This window comes from Dasypus novemcinctus, chromosome 16 (genome assembly GCF_030445035.2).
Source record: "Dasypus novemcinctus isolate mDasNov1 chromosome 16, mDasNov1.1.hap2, whole genome shotgun sequence".
NCBI lineage: Eukaryota > Metazoa > Chordata > Mammalia > Cingulata > Dasypodidae > Dasypus > Dasypus novemcinctus.
The window spans coordinates 953,545-971,902 of NC_080688.1; the positions used below are offsets into that span (position 1 = coordinate 953,545).

Below are 18,358 nucleotides of genomic sequence, written 5' to 3' on the forward strand. Positions count from 1 at the left end.
TATAATAAATCTCATGGGTTGTTGTTTTCAGAATGTGGCCTGTACTCTTCTCTGACTTCCAGCAACATTTTCTACTTTTCTTGGTTTTTCAGTTATGAGATCAAAGAGTCTATATGTGTTTCATTTGTTGGTTGATTTGCTATTTGTTTTTCCTCCTTTTAAGGCACTTCTATCAATCATAGTCCTGAGGTTTGATGTTTTTCCTTATAGTCACAAAAGTCATGGTCATTATCTTCTTAAATATTTCTTCTGATGCACTGTTTCTATTCTTACATAATATACTAACTGCATTTATATGGAGCAGTGTGACATTGTTCCACAATTCTCATGTTTTATTTTTTCTTTAACATTTTTTCTTTCTGTTTATTTCCTATTAGCTTATCATCAAGTATACTGATTACTTCCTCATCTTTATTGAACATAGAATATTTTTGTCTTATGTTGTGCGTGTGCTTTTTTAAAGTTATTCTCTAGCAATTCATTGGACAGTACCTTATAGATTCCATCCTTATGGAATAATTTCTCTTGTATCTATTAATGTTGTTTATCCTCTTAGCTAGATCTTTTAACCTTGTAATTGTCAATTCTCTTTAGCCAAAGACCCAGGAACACCTGTGGTGGGCAATTTTATATTATGACTTACTGTGGTGAGGAAGAGCACATGCCATGTGAAAGCATGCAGTTTCTCATGAAGAGGGTTTTAGAAAGATCATAGTACAGCATTTTGGCTTTGGTTGGATAACCAGGGAGAAGAAATAAGGAAGCAAAACTTGGTATTCATTTGAGCCTACAAGAAAGGGGAGGTTGTAATAATCTGAGAACTCATTCCACAGAGGGACAAGTGGCTCCAAGAGGAGATGGAACGGCATGCTGCCAGTATGCAGGAGTAATTCCATATTGTGTATCACAGATTTTGTATTCCTTTCATCAGACCAAAGTATGAATAAAGCTATAATAATAAAGCCATAGCAGTTACTCATTTTGTATGAAAGGAGGAGGATAGTGGACATTTCATGGGTTGCTCAACGACCCTGTCTGAAAGTCTCCCAAACTGCACCTCATCTTTCTCATGAGCACTTTATCTAGAACTGCAATGAAAGATATTAAGAATGACAAAAAAGTCCTTAAATCTAGGGCTCACTGTTTTTTTACAATCAGCCCTATAACTCAAATTTGGCTTTAAGAATTCTATGAAACATCTGTATTCTCCCAGTCTGCTTGTATAGGGACCACATTTTCTCCCACCCTCTGTCAAATGTGAAACTGCATTTCTTCCTTCTCCTCTTGGAATGATGTGTCCCTCCATGGAATATGATTTCTTAGATTTTTCACAAGCTCATCTTTCTGGTCGGCTCAAGGAAAGTTATCATATTGTTGATTTATGGCTTTTTCAAATGGATAAGATTAAGGAAATGGTCATAGAAGATTTGTACATCCTCAGGAGAAGTGAAAGTTCTATATTTCCTTTTAAATCATGTTCACTACTTTGGCTTCATTTATTTCCTTTCTGAAAAACTCCACATTTGTCACTATAGCTTTTTCCTAAGTTTATGTAATACTGTATTTGGAAAATGTAATGGAACCTCAGAATCACTGTATATATATCTAGCTTCATCCATTTTCTTTTACCATTTTGCCATCCTCTCCTCTCCCTCCTAGTAATATACATGACCTTATTTTGCCTTTCAGTAGAAATGAAGGTAGCTTATAATACAGGGGTTCTTAACCAGGTATGGAAAGATTTTTGAGGGGGTCATGAACTTGCATTGAAAATTCAAAAAATCATTCTTGTGGAGATGTATTGGTGCAGGTATGATATATTTATTAAATAATACACAATACAGTGTGGACTTAGTATGGTTTTTATTTTGACATAGTGTGTTTTGAATGCAGTGGATAACTGCCTGCAGAAAGGCTGGTAAAGGATAATGGATTTGGCTCAACTGATAGAATGTCTGCCTACCATCTAGGAGGTCCAGGGTTAAAACCCAGGGCCTCCTGATCCATGTGGTGAGCTGGCCCACGTACAGTGCTGATGCACACAAGGAGTGCCATGCCACACAGGGGTGCCCCCTGCATAGGGGAGCCCCATACACAAGGAGCACACCCCACAAGGAGAGCTACCCTGCACAAAAATAGTGCAGCCTGCCCAGGAGTGGTGCCGCACACACGGAGAGCTGATGCAGCAAGATGATGCAACAAAAAGAGACAGATTCCTGGTGCTGCTGGCAAGAATGCAAGTAGACACAGAAGAACACACAGTGAATGGACACAGAGAGCAGACAACAGGAGGTAGGTGGAAGGGAGGAGAGAGAAATAAATAAAAAATAGGTCTGTAAAAAAATGAAAGGAAAAGTGGGTAGGGATGTCAGAGACATCCTTGGTTTAATAACAACATGGGAAAACTCAAATTTCTAAATGTTTGCCAAAAATGACTGTTTGAAGAGATGTTGAACTGTGTTAGGTTAACAGGTATTGAAATTATGGGAAAACTGTAAAACATAATTTTGATTAATCTTAAATTTTAATTTAAAGACAGGCCAATGTTGAGTGTCATGTGTCATGAAACTATCTGCTGTTACATTCTGAGAACAGGCCCATGGTTTTCACCTGACTGGCAAAGGGGTCAGTGGAATAAAAAGGTTAAGAACCCCTGGTCTACTAATACTAATACCACTACCAATAATAATTCTAATTCTTCTTTTAATGTCTTGATATTGATCACTCTGTCTCAAAACTGCAAAGTCGACACCTATCAACCAACTGAATGATCTGTGATAAAGACCAGTGGAATCTACTTTTCTAATAATGAGCTCCTAACATGGTACCTTAATGAAGCCCTTTAGTGCTTCATGGGGCATTTTCTGGAGGCCTAATAAATGCAGTAAGCAAAGTAGGAAGTTCACTCTGCTGTAGAATTCTATTACTAAACTGCTTAAAACAGACTGTGCAGCCAGGATGTTTAGGTTTCAATCTTGGTACCACTTTTTTAAAATTTTCACTTTCAATCACTGTCATGCCCATACAACAGCACTACTAGTTGCAAACACCATGATATTCTTTAACCATTTCTACTCATTTCAAAAGATTTACAGACAACATTTTAATCAATTCTACACACAGATTAAACCTCAGCTTTCCATTCTACCTTCATTATATTTTCTGGTGACTTATATTCTAATTATTAACTCCATGCATTTATGCAATATATTTATTTCATAATAGTGCTATCATCCAGTATTTGTCCTTTTGTGTCTGGCTTGCTTCACTCAACATAATGCCCTCCAGGTTCACCTATGTTGTCATATGTTTCATGACTTCTTTTCTTCTTACCACTGCATAATATTCTATCATGTGTGCAAACCACAATTTATCAATTCACCAGTTGATGGACATCTGGGTTTTCCCCATCTTTTGCCCATTGTGACTAATGCTGCTATGAACATTGGTGTCTCTTCATGTCTCTGCACTCAGTTCTCCAGGGTATATACTGAGCAAAGGCATTGCTGGGTCACATGGCAAGTCTATATTCAAAATCATTTTGGCTAGTCAGGGCCCCTTACCTTTAAAAATAAATTTGGTAATTGCTTTTTCCGCTTCTGTAAAAAAAATTATGTTGTAATTTTTATTGGGGTTGCATTGAATCTGTAAATTAGGTTGGGTAGAATTGGCATCTTAATGCTATTTAGTCTTCCACCCCATGGAAGAGGAATGCCCTTCCATTTATTTAAGTCTTCTGCAGTTTCTTTTAGAAATGTTTTGTAGTTTTCTGAATGCAGGTCCTTTATGTCCTGTTAACTTTATTCCTAAATATTTGATTATTTTCTTGCTATTATAATATAAATGGATTTTTTTCCTTATTTCCACCTCAGATTGCATATCAGTACTGTATAAAAACACTATTGATTTATGCATATTAATCTTATATCCTTCCCCTTTGCTGAAATTGCCTATTTTTTCTACTAGCTTTGTTGTGGATTTTTCAGGAGATCCTAGATATAGGGTCATATCTTCAGTGAAGAGTGAAAGTTTAATACTTCCTTTCTTATTTGTATGCCTTTTTTCCCAGGTCAGGCAGATAATGTGCCAACATCATAACAAGGTTTGAGGGAAGCACATCTCACACAAATGTGTGAAGACCCACTCATCATCTCTCAAACCACAAAAAGATCTTATTTGGGTGCTTTTTATTTTTTTATTTTTTATTTTTAAAATTTCTTATATATCCTAATTACTCTACCTAGAACTTCTAGCACAATATGGGTATCCTTGTCTTGTTCCTCATCTCAGCAGGAAAGCTTTGAGTCTTTCACCACTGAGTACTCTGCTAGCTGTAGGTTTTTCATATATGCAGTCTACCATGTTTAGGAAGCTTCTTTCTATTCCTATCTTTCAGATTTTTTTTAAATGAAGAGAGGGTGCTGTATTTTGTCAAGTGCCTTTTCTGCATAAATTAAGAGGATCATGTGATTTTTCTTCTGCAATTTATTCATGTAGTTTATTATACTAATTGATTTTCTTGTGTTGAGCCACCCTTGCATAACTGGGATAAAACCCTCTTGATCATTGTGTATGTTTCTTTTAATGTGCGTTTGGATTCTGTTTGCAAGTATGTTGAGAATTTTTGCTTCCATTTTCATTAGAGTTATTGATCTGTAATTTTATTTTTTGTAGTATCTTTATCTGGTTTCGTTATTGGTTGATGGTGGCTTCATAGAATGAGTTTGGTAGAGCTGTTTCCTGTTTAATTTTTTGGAAGAGCTTGAGCAAGATTGGAATTAGATCATCTTTGAATGATTGGCAGAATTCAACTATGAAGCCATCTGGCCCCAGGTGTTTCATTTTTAGATTTTTTTGAAGACTATTTCAATCTCTTCACTTGTGATTGGTTTGTTGAAGTCTTCTGTTTCTTTTAGGGTCAGTGTAGGTGGTGAGTGTGTTTCTAGGAATTGGTCCATCTTGTCCACATTTTCTAGTTTTTTGGCATTCAGTTGTTCTTAAGTACCCTTTTATGATCTCTCTTATTTCTGTGGAATCATTGGTAATGTCCCTTCTCTCATTTCTGATTTTATTTACTTGTGTTTTCTGTCTTTTTTTCTTTGTCAGTCTAACTAAGATTTGTCAATTTTGTGGATCTTGTCAAAGAAGCAACTTTTGCTTTTGTTGATTCCATTATTTTTTTTTTTCTTGTTGTGGTTCTCCATTTCATTTATTTTTCCTCTGAGATGTACTATTTCTTTCCTTTGGCTCAGTTTGGGCTTAGTTTGATGTTCTTTTGCTCATTCCTACAGGTGTGCAGTTAAATGTTCAATTTTATCTCTTTCTTCATCTTTAATATAAGCACTGAGGACTATAAATTTCACTCTCAATACTGCCTTTGCAGTGTACCATTGCTGTTGATATGCTGTGTTCTCATTTGCATTTGTCTCAAGATATTTGCTAAATCTCTTGCAATTTCTTCTTGTCCTACTGATTATTTAAGAGTGCTGTTTAATCTCCATATATTTATGAATTCTCCCCTTTTCCATCCATTACTGATTTCCAGCTTCATTCCATTATGAATAGAAATTGTCCTAAATCCTGTATTTGCTTAGTTTTCTTGTCTGACCCTACTCTTCCTGCTTCCTAGTACGGTTTGTAATTTTTTGCTGCTAAGCCTCTGAATATCTTGGTGAATTTATTCTCGTGGCCAATTTCTTTCTCTTGCCTAAATTTTTTCACAGCTCTCTTTGATATTTGATTCAACTTATTCTAAGTCTTTAAATTTACACAGCTTAAATTATTAAAATGAGACAGGGCCTCACTGCTTAAGCACAGAACTTCTCCCAGGGGTAGGATACAGACAGAACTATAAATAGTTTTTGTCCAACCTATTTCCAGATGAGCCAGCAGATGGTGCTTTTCAGTGCACCATTCCACAGAAGTATTTCCATCTGCTTTCCTGTGTTCCTGTGTTGAATCTCCAGAGCTGAGTTTCAAATGAGGCTCTGCTGGCCAAGTGGACTGAAGAAAACCATCCTAACTCCCCCCTCCATTTTCCCTTGAAACAGCCAATAGGGAGAAAGTTTTCCATTCCCCTTTCAGTTGGTTGCAGTGGGCCAGGGGTTTTACCAGGGCTTAATAACTTGGAGGTTGGGGAGCAGAGCCCTTCTTTGTCACCACAGGGCCTTGGTAACTCACATTTGATGTTTTGGCTTCTTAGTCTCACTGTCCCTCACCCTCTTGGAATTGTGTAGCACTGTTCTGATCTGCTGGCCTCCAAGGCAGATCACTTGGGTGGATTTTTGGCTCTTTCCCCATTGTTTTTGTGAGAGCATTGAGCTCTGCTTGTTATTCTATCTTCCCACAATTCCTCTGGTATCACTCTTTTTTTTTTTTTTTTGAGAGTTAACAAGGGAGAATGTATTTATAATTTGGGGTTAGAGAATGATTCCTTAACAAACTGCAAGAAGGAAATGGTTGATAATATAACTAAGAATTTCTCTTCATCAAAATACACCAAAAGGAAAGAGGGAAATGCAAGGTCCAAACTTGGAGAAATTATTTTCAATACATAAAGCAGACAAAGGATTAGTATACAGAATATATAAAGTACACCTAAAAATTAAAAAAAAAATTGCACAAAACCCCCCAAAACAGAAAAAATGGGTAAAAGACTTGAAAAAGTTATTTCACATTATACTAAATAAGAATAGTCCATAAATATATGAAAATTTATCCATCCTGGATAGTAATAGAGAAAAACAAACTAATGGCACAATGATACACCATTTTCTCAACCATCAGATTAGCTAAATATTAGTAAATTGGATGGTAGCAAGTGTCATGATTGTGAACAGGAATGCTCATGGTCTCTTGGTGGGAGTGTAAATAGGCACTACCACTTTCTTTGACAATACTATAGACTCAGTAATTTTAGTCCTGGTTGTGTGCCCTGGAGACTCTGCATTCTTACATAAATGCAAGAATATTTATAGGGCAAGGTTTGTAATAGCAAAAAATATTAACACAATGTCCAACATCTTTCCTCTTTTTCTTCCTTCCTTCCTTCCTCCCTCCCTCCCTTTCTTCCTTCCCTTATTATTGTTGTTGTTGTTAAGAGCAGCTCTGTGATTTGGAGGTTGGCTAGAACAATACAGAGAGCCTAAGGGGAAAAGAAGAAAATGACAACACCAATGCCAGTACTTATCTCATATGGTTACAACTAAGGATATTACAAATTTTTGTGTTACTCTTTTCTTTAGAACATAAATCAAAGCCATTAACTTCAACTTCATGTATATACATAATACATACTCAAAATACTTTTTATAAGTAACATTATATTTTAAAATACTGGAAACAGTATCTGTGCTGATTTTTATTTTGACTTAGAATAAGAAGAGAACATTCAACTATGGTGGTTTATACTGATAGTAAAGTTCTTCAAGTTAACAATGTCTTCCTCCACTTTATACTTATGACAGGCTATACAATGTCCTGAGAGGTTTCGTTATGAGAAAAGTATCAGTCACAGCTTTCAGACCTTACTTTGAAAGGAACTAACAAGAAAGCAAATTGGGAGGTGAAACTTCATCTTTGTTTTCAAATGAGTGGCCTGAATTTTTCTTCTTATTGAAAAAGTTTAAATCAGTTTATTATAAATATATCTAAACTATTAATTTTTACAGATTTCAGGTAAAGTCCTGTACTTTGTTTATACAAAGTATGAGAGGAGGTCAGTAGAGATCATCTAATCATCCACTCAAGTCCTTGGCACAATCCTTTACCACTAAGAGCAAAGCATGCCTGGATATCTTGGTAATCTTTTAATAAAAGTTAGTTTTAAAAACTTGGAGATTTCTGCTACATTTTAAATCTATTTCATCCAATATTAGCATCACTACTCCAGCTTTTTTTTGTTACTGTCTGCATGGAATATATTTTCCCATCCTTTCGCTTTTAACCTGGTTGTGTCCTTATGTCTGAGGCGAGTCTTTTGTAGACAACATAGAGATGACTCATATCTTTTTTTAATCTATTCTATCAGACTATGTCTTTTGAATGGGGAGTTCATGCCATTAACATTCAATGCTATTACTCTTAAGGAATTACTTATTTCATACATTTGCTCCTTCAGCTCTCTGTTGCTGTCATGCTATTTCCTGTCTTGTTACCCTTTCATTTACCCTTCCTAATAATCTTCATTCTACATTCTTCCAAATCTCTCACCCTTGTTTTTTCTTTCAGGCTACAGCAATCCCTTTAGTATCCCTTGTATTTCTTTTCTTTTGGTAACATAGTCTATCAATTTTTCTATCTGTGAAGATTTTGAATTCTCCCTCATTTTTAAAAAAAGATTTATTTATTTATTTATTTATTTATTTATTTATTTATTTATTTATTTCTCCCCCACCCCCCACACCAGTTGTCTGTTCTCTGTGTCTATTTGCTGAGTCTTCTTTATCTGCTTCTGTTGTTGTCAGCGGCATGGGAAACTGTGTTTCTTTTGATTGTGTCATCTTGATGTGTCAGTTCTCTGTGTGTGCAGCACCATTCCTGGGCAGGCTGCACTTTCTTTCACACTGGGCAGCTCTCCTTACAGGGCACACTCCTTGCACATGGGGCTCCCCTACGTGGGGGACACCCCTGCGTGGCAGGGCACTCCTTGCGCGCATCAGCACTGCGCATGGGCCAGCTCCACACAGGTCAAGGAGGCCTGGGGTTTGAACCGCAAACCTCCCATGTGATAGACGGACGCCCTAACCACTGGGCCAAGTCTGCCACCTCTCCCTCATTTTTGAAGGACAATTTTCTTCACTTGGCTTCTGATTATCTATTAGGTCCTTTTGTGATTTACCATCAACAGTGGTATAAGCCCTGATTAGATTAGAATTCAGATTTATTTTTAAACAGTGTTTTGAAAAAGGTAAATGATAAATAGGGCATAAAGTCTGGGAAGGAAAGACCTACTTTTCTTAGCATGGGAGGTGAACATGTAGAAAAACCTTTAAAATTTATTATAGATTGCTTTTTGATACAATGGCAAAAAAAAAAAGTACAAAGCAGGAAAGTTTAAGGTATGTCCTCCAACAGGGGAGCTGCTGGCTATCTGGCATAATTTTCTCTGACCAACTTTCCTATTTTATCACTGGCACTTGGGTAGAGAAACAAACATAAGCAGAATGCAAAAGCAAGCCAGCTGTTGTCATTAGGAATATTCCTCCCTGCTTCAGTGTTTCCACACCTATCTCCTACTGTCACCTGTATCTGAGATACAAAGCATTGTCACCACTGCAGGACTTACTGCCTGCAAAACCCAGATGATCTTGACATTATATATGATTGTTTTGTAAGCTGACAACTTCTCTATTAAAAAATATCTAAATATTACTTAGAAAAGCATACACCTGACTTCCTCTTGTGCTTTAATGTTGGCTGTGCCTGTCTCTCTCCTGCACAACATCCTACAGCTTCAAGTTCACAAAGTATTAGGTCATTGAAATTTTGCTTTTCTGCTACATGCTGTTAATTTGGCTGGAACAACAACAACAACAACGAATCAGGCCAAGGCCCAATGCTCTGGAGATTTTAAAAATGAAATTAAAACAGGAGAGCATTAGAGGGCATTATTCTCTGAATCAAGAGGCTGTCCAATATGCAGTGTATTCATGTAAACCTCATTCGAAGAGGATGCCACAGCCAGTCTCCCCTCTTCCCTGAATCACTGGTTTCTTAAAATCAGCTTGTTTTTGTAAATAGCCAATAAATGTTACATTGTCTAAACAGCGCTGCCAATTTTAGAATACAAACACAGGTAGGAAACTTGCTGAAAGGGTCAAGGGACACCTCTCTGGGGACACTTTGGAGTGTACCTGGCAACTGCAGCCTGCTATGCTGGTCAATGCCTAGCTCTTTTGCAAAGTCAATGCAAAGTAAGTTTAGGAGCTAATCAAGATGAAAATACAGTTTTAACTAATCCCCCTGTGTTTCAAGGGGGAGCACTAATGAATCACAGGTAAACAGGAATTCCTTGAAACACTAGTCTGAGAATTGTTTTTCTTTTTTTTTCATGATTGAAAAATTCAGCTTCAAACAATTATGCTCTATCCTGAATAAAGCTTTCTCCTCCTAACTCTCTTTACAGCCTCCTTTATCTGCTTGTTTCTAAGGCTATAGATTATAGGATTCAAGAAAGGAGGAACTGTGGAATAGAAAACAGGTGACCATGTCCTTAATTGTGGGTGAGCTGGAGGTTGGCTTCACACACACAGCAGCACCTGAGCTGAGAAAGATGGTCATCATGAGGATGTGAGGGGCACAGGTGTAAAAAGCCTTTCCTCACTTGCCCCTGATTGGGAACTTAAACACAGTAGAAAATGTGTGAAAATAAGACATGATGATGAAGGCAAAGCAGCCACCAGCAACCACCACTGAAGAGATGAAAATTAAATTTCATTGTTTAAGGTTTCAGAGCAGGAGAGCTTCAGAAGAGGGGGGATATCACAGAAGAACCGATGACCACATTGGACTGACAGAAGGGCAGCCAGAATGTGTTTCCATGTGGAGCCCTGAGTAGGTCAGACCACTGAGTACAGAGGCCAGAGTCATCTGGACACAGACCCGAGGGCTCATGATCACAGGGTAGTGGAGGGGCTGGCAGATGGCCACATAGCGGTCACGGGCCATGATGGTGAGGAACAGCAGCTCTACTGTAGCAAATGCAAGCACAAGGAAGATCTGAGCTGCACATCCAGCCATGGAGATTGTCCTGTCATCAAGCAGGAAGATGACACATGCCTTAGGGACTGTGACAGAAATGTAGCACATGTCCAAGACAGACAGATTCCTAAGGAAGAAATACATGGGGGTGTGAAGTTTCCAACTGAAGGTGATTCCTGTTACAGTGAGAAGATTCCCCATCAGGGTTGCCAAGTACATCAGTAGGAATAGCATGGCATGTTAAGACTCTGAGCTCCCATATATCAGAAAATGTTGTAAGCAGGAATTCAGTCACTGTGGTGAAGCTGGGCGTCTTAAGAAAGATTGTCTGTCAGACAAACAATCCCCTAAGACACTGAGAGGATTCAAATGTTGAAGGAATTAGCCTAAGCACATTTATTGACTCTCATTAATCCATTTTTATTCTAACAAGTTGTTTCGGTCAGTAGGTTATAGCATGTTTCCTCATTCTCCTTTGCTCTCGCTGCTTGTTACACTTGTTTCCAGAATATGGGTAGCAGTAAAATATAATATTTGCAAGCTTGTCCATACGTTTGCATATATAATTCTACCACTTACTAGTTACAAAATGGATCTACTGGAAGTTTAAGGTTTGCCTAGAAGATGAAAAAGATTTAATATAGGCAATTTTTGTGATTCCTGTCTCATTGGTAATGTTCCATGAATGTTAATATTTGTGATAAAATGATGACCTTGTAGAATCTGAATAGAGATCTGAAGGTATTATTTATTCAGAACTTATCAAAATATTATAGTCAATTATAATCTAGTCCATGACCACTAAATTGCTCCCATAAAATACCATCATACATTTCTCATGCTTCCCCCTGTACTCCTTGTAGGTACATTGGTGCTTATTTTTCTCTGTTCAGAAGAATCACTCACAACTCTTGATAGGTACATATTACCTGTGAGGAAAATATTCATATATTAATAATATCAGGTTCACTAAATTTCATATGTTTATTCTTCTGTTTGGTGTCAAATACTGACACCAAATCTTTTTCCCATAAAAACCTGAAAATATTTCAGAACTTGAGTAATCTGATTTTATGGAAAGGCATTGCTTGGCGTGTGGGTCATTAATGAATGTTGTATTCACACCTGACTTCTTCATAAAATTTCTATTCAGACTCGCCCATAGTGAAACCCTTACTTAACTCCCAAGAGCTAAGTGCTTTCTTCTGAAGTTCCTTCAGCTTTGAGTCGTATTTTAACTTATGTTATAAAAATGGAAATGACTTTCCTTGTTGCCTTGAAACTGCAGAATGTACATTCCAGACTTGCTTACCCAGCCTCTCTAACCCTCAGTGCTCATGCACTTCACCGTCCTGCTCTGTGTCCCTCTCTCCTGACAAATGTAACTACTTCTAGAGAAGCTCTGCTCCCTGTAAGAAGGCAGGATGCCTGCCACTTTCACACTGACCTCCTGAGGTGAAGAATAAAAGCTTTCTGTCTCTGCTCCTCCTCTTTCAGGTCCTTCAAAAAACTACTTCAATAAGGAGTTGTTGCTCTTATTTTATGCCAACAAGTTTACTGAAAACTTACTGATAGCATTGTATGATGACTCTGATTAAAAACAGCTAACTTCACTATTTATAAGAAGTTCTAACCTACTTAAGTCAGTTTCATGCAGAAGTTGAAATCTTAAAATAAGTGCTTAATTTTTTCCTCACTAAATTCCCTATCAGACTTTTTCTACAGTATTACAAGAATGCAAGAGAATTTCACTGTTGGAACCAGAGTGAACATATTTTATTGATTATTTCACCATCACCAATCAACTGTACATGTCTAGCTTGAATTTATAATGTGTCAGGAAAGCAGAGTTAAATCTTTACAGACTACAGGAGAGGATATATTTATATCTTCAGTCAGCCATTTATTTGCTATGTATGAAAGCTTCATATATATCTTTGACTCTCACATTTATAATTTTGTAAAAAGTACCTACTTCATGAATTTAATATGTGTAAAAGTCATTAGAGATTCTCATAATGGTAGCAATGCTAATTAAAAGTAAACTGATAATAATACATTTTAAAAAGGGGTGGTTAAGCGCTATATTTCTTCAATCCTAAATTCATATTTCTCTTATTTTTTTAGAAGCAAACAAAGAAGTAGTGAAATGCCACCACTCTGAATTTGATAATGCATTTTTAAAAAAGAAGTATGTCAACATAAAATGTTATGTACATGTAAATAGAAAATGTTAACTAAGACTCTTCTTAAATAGTATATAGGGTACAGGAGGATAACTTGCAAAGTAATGTGCTCCTGGGATAACTGGGTATTGCACAGGTGTTCATATATATCAAATTGTAAAAACAAATGAGTTTTTGCCTTTTCTGCAAAACTTAAAAGAATTAGAAGACATATTTTGGTAATTAATGCATTAATTTGTTTATTGATTGAGACATCTTATAATATTTAAATTATTTAAAATATCTACCTTTAAAGATATTTTAGGAAGTTGTCTGGAAGCTGTGGAACTCAAGTATGAACAATGCGTACATGGTTTTTATGATATGAGAAAATCCTAGAATTGCATCTGTGGTAGAGGGGTCATGTGCACATTTATTTTTATGGCAAGGATCCACTATTCACTACATACTACTGAGTGCATCTAGTAGAGTACTGGGTAAAGAGAAAATAATAGAAAATTAATTATTGAAATTAATTGATTCCAAGAGTACACATAAATCATTGATAATATTCTTTTTAGGTAAAATACACCCCATCAGAATTAGATCTGTTTAAGTATAAATTGAAATTAGCATTCTGCCTACTGAAGCTCCGGTCAGTGTGCAGAGCTGCTCCTGCCCCTGCTCCATCTGGTGCTGCAGCCAGCTCACTTTTTGCTTCCATGAACAGCTGTGAATTCTGCTAAAACTGCTTAAACTGAGTTTATTTCATTGGATGACAAAGAAGAGGTTTGTCTCCTTTTGTGAGTTTTATATATATATGTATATCTGTATATATATATATATATTCTATTTTCAGTTTAATTCAAATATAATTAGACAATATGCACTTTTTGATATCAAACTACTCAACACACACTTGAATGCACTTTCTGAACCAGTAGGAGTTAGTCAAATATATCCAAAACTTTTATACCTTTCCTGATGGCTGTCTCGTGATGATTACACTTACTGAATTGTTTTTACATATCCAGGTGTAATTTTGGGTATTTTAAGTTATACTTTGTGCTGTAACATGTTAAGCATTATATATTTTTAAGTTATGATAATAGGTGAATATAAATTTAGCATTGCTTTGTCTATCATGATGCAAAATAACCTTAATATTGACCATACATCTCTCCTTAAGGTGTATTATGTTTGAGAAGAATGTAGCCTTTGATGTTTTCAAATTGTGTGTACCCCAGAAAATCATGTTCTTAAAGCTAGCTAATCTATTCCAAAAAACCCACTTAAATAGGATATTTTGATTAGTTTGCTTCAGTTTGGGCATGGTCCAGTGTGATTCTTAATTCTTTTACAATAGTCCTTTATAAACAGGATGAATATGGAGTTAAATAAAGAAAATAAAAGAATCAAGAAATGGGAAAGAATTAAACCTGGAAAAGAAGGGAGAGACCAGCAGATTCTGATTTGCTCCTTGTCACATGACAGTGTCTAGAATTGCTGGCAGCCCGGTTTCCCAGAGAAAACATTTCTTGATGATACCTTGACTTGGACATTTTTCTCAGTCTCAAAACTGCAAGCTTGTGAACTAATAAATTTCCACTCTTAATGGCCAACCCATTTTATAGTATCCAACAGAGCAGCTTAGCAAACTAAAATGCAGCAATAGAGCCATAGCAGTTTTTTGTCTGTGTTTGATTTATATATGTATAAATATATATGTCTATGTCTATCTATATCCATATTGTTTTAAATTCATCAATGTATATAGTTCAAATATATTTCAAATAGTCTTTCCTATCCATAGAAAAGACTTGTATATACTTTAAGTCTTATATAGGTAAATGTAAGGTGAAATGGTATTAGTACTCTTAGTGCACTTTCTTCATATGCTGTAGGTTCAAACCTGGCATCAGGATGCAAGATTTAAAATTGGGACTATCATTCACTGATATCCCATCCCTTCAAGAATCAAAACCCTCAATAATATATTTATGTGATCATTGATTTATGGGGTCTTTAGATAGGCATTCATATTTTCTAGAGTTTATAGTGATTATATGTATGAGACTTGGTCCTATAGTAATATAATCAGCCTCCAGAAATAGAATGGTTGCTTTTGTTTTGTTTTGGTAGATGCTTTCTATTATATTAAAGTTATTCCATTCACTACCTCCTCCTCTCCCCCTTCCCCCCCCCCCCCCCCCCACACACACACACAAACTCCCTTGTCTGTCTGCTTATTGTATTGCTCATCTTCTTGATTTAGGAAGCAGGAGGAATGGACCTGGGAATCTCTGTGTGTGAGGCAGGCACCCAACTTCTTGAGTCACAAGTACTCCATCTATTCATTTTTCATTTTTTTCATTCTTTTGGTTCTTTCTGTATTTAGCTTTTTTCCAATTTTAATTTGATGAATGTTTTTAGTTTGAACAATCTTTGACATCTATGGTTTTACCTACAGTCAATGGGAATATTATGCAGGTTTTCTCCTTTATTTATTCTGTTGTAACCATGCTCCAAGGGGGTCTTAAATGAGATATAACAGCCACCTACAGAATCTCACTTCAGTCAAGAAAGAAAAACACATACACAAAGATCAAACTAACCGACAAGGCCTAACCAATTCATAAAAACAGAAATCAATGGCAGTGATGGGAGTGTTTTGGTCAACTTTCCCTTAAGATCATTGCAACAAGATCCAAATTGTCCTAATTAAGTAAAATAAAAGGGCCAGATACTTTGGATATTGCTGGGAGGGTCACTGTCTTAGTTTGCCAAAGGCTGCCCTGGGCGGCGGGCGGTGTCGGAGAGCCGGCGGGCAGAGCCCGGGGATCCAGGTTTCTCGCTGGAGCCCAGAAACCATGGCGGGAAAAGGAGCTGGAGTGCAGCTCGGTCGCCGCCCCGCGCCTGGGGCCGCACTGCGCTTAATCCGCTGACACGGTGCAGGCAGCTGCTCAGCTGCTCTTTGGCCCAAGCGGCCTGATTTAATTAAAATAAAAAAACAGAAAACAAAACAGGAACTCCCTATGAATAAATCCCTGGCAGAGCACAATAAATGTGAAGTTGCTTATCCAAACGCTTAAAGTGATGTGAAGATTTTGTAGCACTAGGAAAAAGTGTTCCCTGCAAAGGAATGGGGTAGATACAATGACAGTGTGCTTACTGGGAGTTCACTTTAAACTTAAGTTAGTAAAGGTAGAGCAGTTAAACTGCTCTGAAAATTTGTTCTATTACTTCCCGGGGTTCGTTCAGAAACCTGGAACCAAATCAAACGTGGGAATTGGAAAATAAGTTTCATAAAATAGATAATTATTTTTTTGCACAGAAAAGAAAATAATATTTATTTCTTACCATGTGCATCAGGAAAGTTACAAAGAGTGGGAAAATAAATGATAAAATCCAAAACTAGTTATAAAAATTTTAATTATATTATCATCTAAATTTCTACAGATTTGTGATATTTTCGTATTTGTTTTAATATTGTCAATATTGTCTGTATTCGATGTCAAAGACAATATTGGAATATGTTTGTATATTATGAATTGAATCCTACATTAAAAACTACATTTAATATTCAGTAGGAGGAACAGTCTTTGGCATTATGTATCCAATAAGACATCACACTTATTAAAACTATTAAGCATCTTAGAAAGTATTTAAATTGTTAAGACTGAACAATCCTAACAATTGTTGGGATTGAAGGTGCTGGGTAGTCAGGTGTTTTTATAATATCCGCTATTTCTAGCTGTGCATTTTGATACTCTCTATAAAATGTTTTAGCAATGCATACTGATTTTTAAACAGAGTGAATTTTAATGTTGCCTTTTATTATTTAATAGAATTTAATGCAATACACAGGAAAATGCATGTTTTCATGCGTTGATTTAAAAGCATCCCAACCAACCAACCAGGACTTGTAACACCTCTCTAACTCAGTGAGCAGGTCACACAGCCTCCCTGGTCAAATCAGCAATAGGACAACTATCCCCCAGGTCAGCTTGCTTGTAGTAGACATAAAATTCCATCCACATGCATTAATCAATTGTCTAGAGAATGATAAAATAATGTTCATCTTCTAGTAACTGAATTGTCACATTTTTATGGTTTTAAAAGGGAAAAAATCATATAGATATATCATTTGTATTTTTACTGAAATTTTTTAGTAAACCAAAATTTTTCTTTCAATTGCTAATAATTTAGTATTGAAGGCATGTAATACCTATTAACTGATACAGAAAAAGAAATATAGTCTCTGCATACAATATCAATATTTAAATCTCTATTCGTCTCTATATCTATTTATCTACCTTCCTATAACACATATTTATTGTGGAATTCTTTAATGAGTAATCAAATAGTGATGGATTCATTCATCAAAAAACAACTGGTAGTTGCATCTATAAAATGGCACAATTCTCTTCCACTCAAATATATATATACCATTAGATAACGAAAGCTTTCTTACTTAGGCCATTACCTCTTTAGGACCCCTCCCTTGTGTCCTTGGAAAAGGCCCCTACTTCCCATTAGATTGCAACTGCTGACTGCAGCAATTTTAACTGTAATTATAATTGTCACATTAGCTTATTTCCATACATTCACTTGTTATCTTATGTTAGCTGAACAATTTACAATTGTAACCCACAGCAATGCTTGTTCCCAGCAGACTTTGGTCAATCTTCAAGGACTTCCTGGGCAGTTGCTGACACGCTCCCTATTAACAATAGCTATAACATAACCCACTGATATATGCCAACAGCACTACCCCCACCTCCTTTAGGGTAAATCTCATGAAAGTCCTAGACTCTTTAGACTTGGTGAGAGAGACCTGTCTCCGTACTTGCCACCTTGCAATAAACTCTCTCTTTTTGAAAAACCCAGTGTCACTGAATTGGCCTCTCATGCTAATTGTACTATGAACCCACTTTCTGGCAACAATATAACTTTCGAAATTTTGAATGAATTGCTTTTACCTGTAATATTTAATGAATAAATATTTAATAAAAGTATCCTTCTTCCAAGTCTTATTTTAAATTCATACATCATCTGAGAAATAAGTGGACTGCAAGTTCGAATTGTCTTCAGGTCAGAAATAAAAAGTATTTTATTACTTCCCACTCCTGAGCCTAGGTCAGCTGAGGCAGCCAGGAAGCGTCTTGGTTATATGTTCCGCAGTCACTCACACTGGACTTCACAGAAAAGTGTTAAGTTCAGGAAAGGAATGCTGAACAGGACTTGAGGGATGCACAGAGAGAGGGAGTAAGAGCATTCTTAATTCAGCTTGCCGTCACTGAGTTCTTAAAGATCATCCAATGGGAAAATAATTTCTTTTCACTTGGATTTTGTAGAAACAATATATATACTGGGATAGCATTAGGTTGTTGGAGATTTGGGCCCAAAGGGTGTTGGGAATGAAACAAAGAGAGAGAATGAAACAAAGAGAGAGAGAGAGAGCTGGGATCAGGGGGTTCTGTGAGTAACGA

The 18,358-nt window shown here is 36.4% G+C and overlaps 1 non-coding gene across 1 annotated transcript; it reads right to left on the minus strand.

Moving 5' to 3' along the window:
- Positions 1 to 4,068: 4,068 nt before the first annotated feature.
- Positions 4,069 to 4,171, minus strand: LOC111760183 (small nucleolar RNA U13). Its single transcript, XR_002793945.1, has one exon. It is a non-coding gene; the product is annotated as a small nucleolar RNA U13 (small nucleolar RNA).
- Positions 4,172 to 18,358: the final 14,187 nt, after the last annotated feature.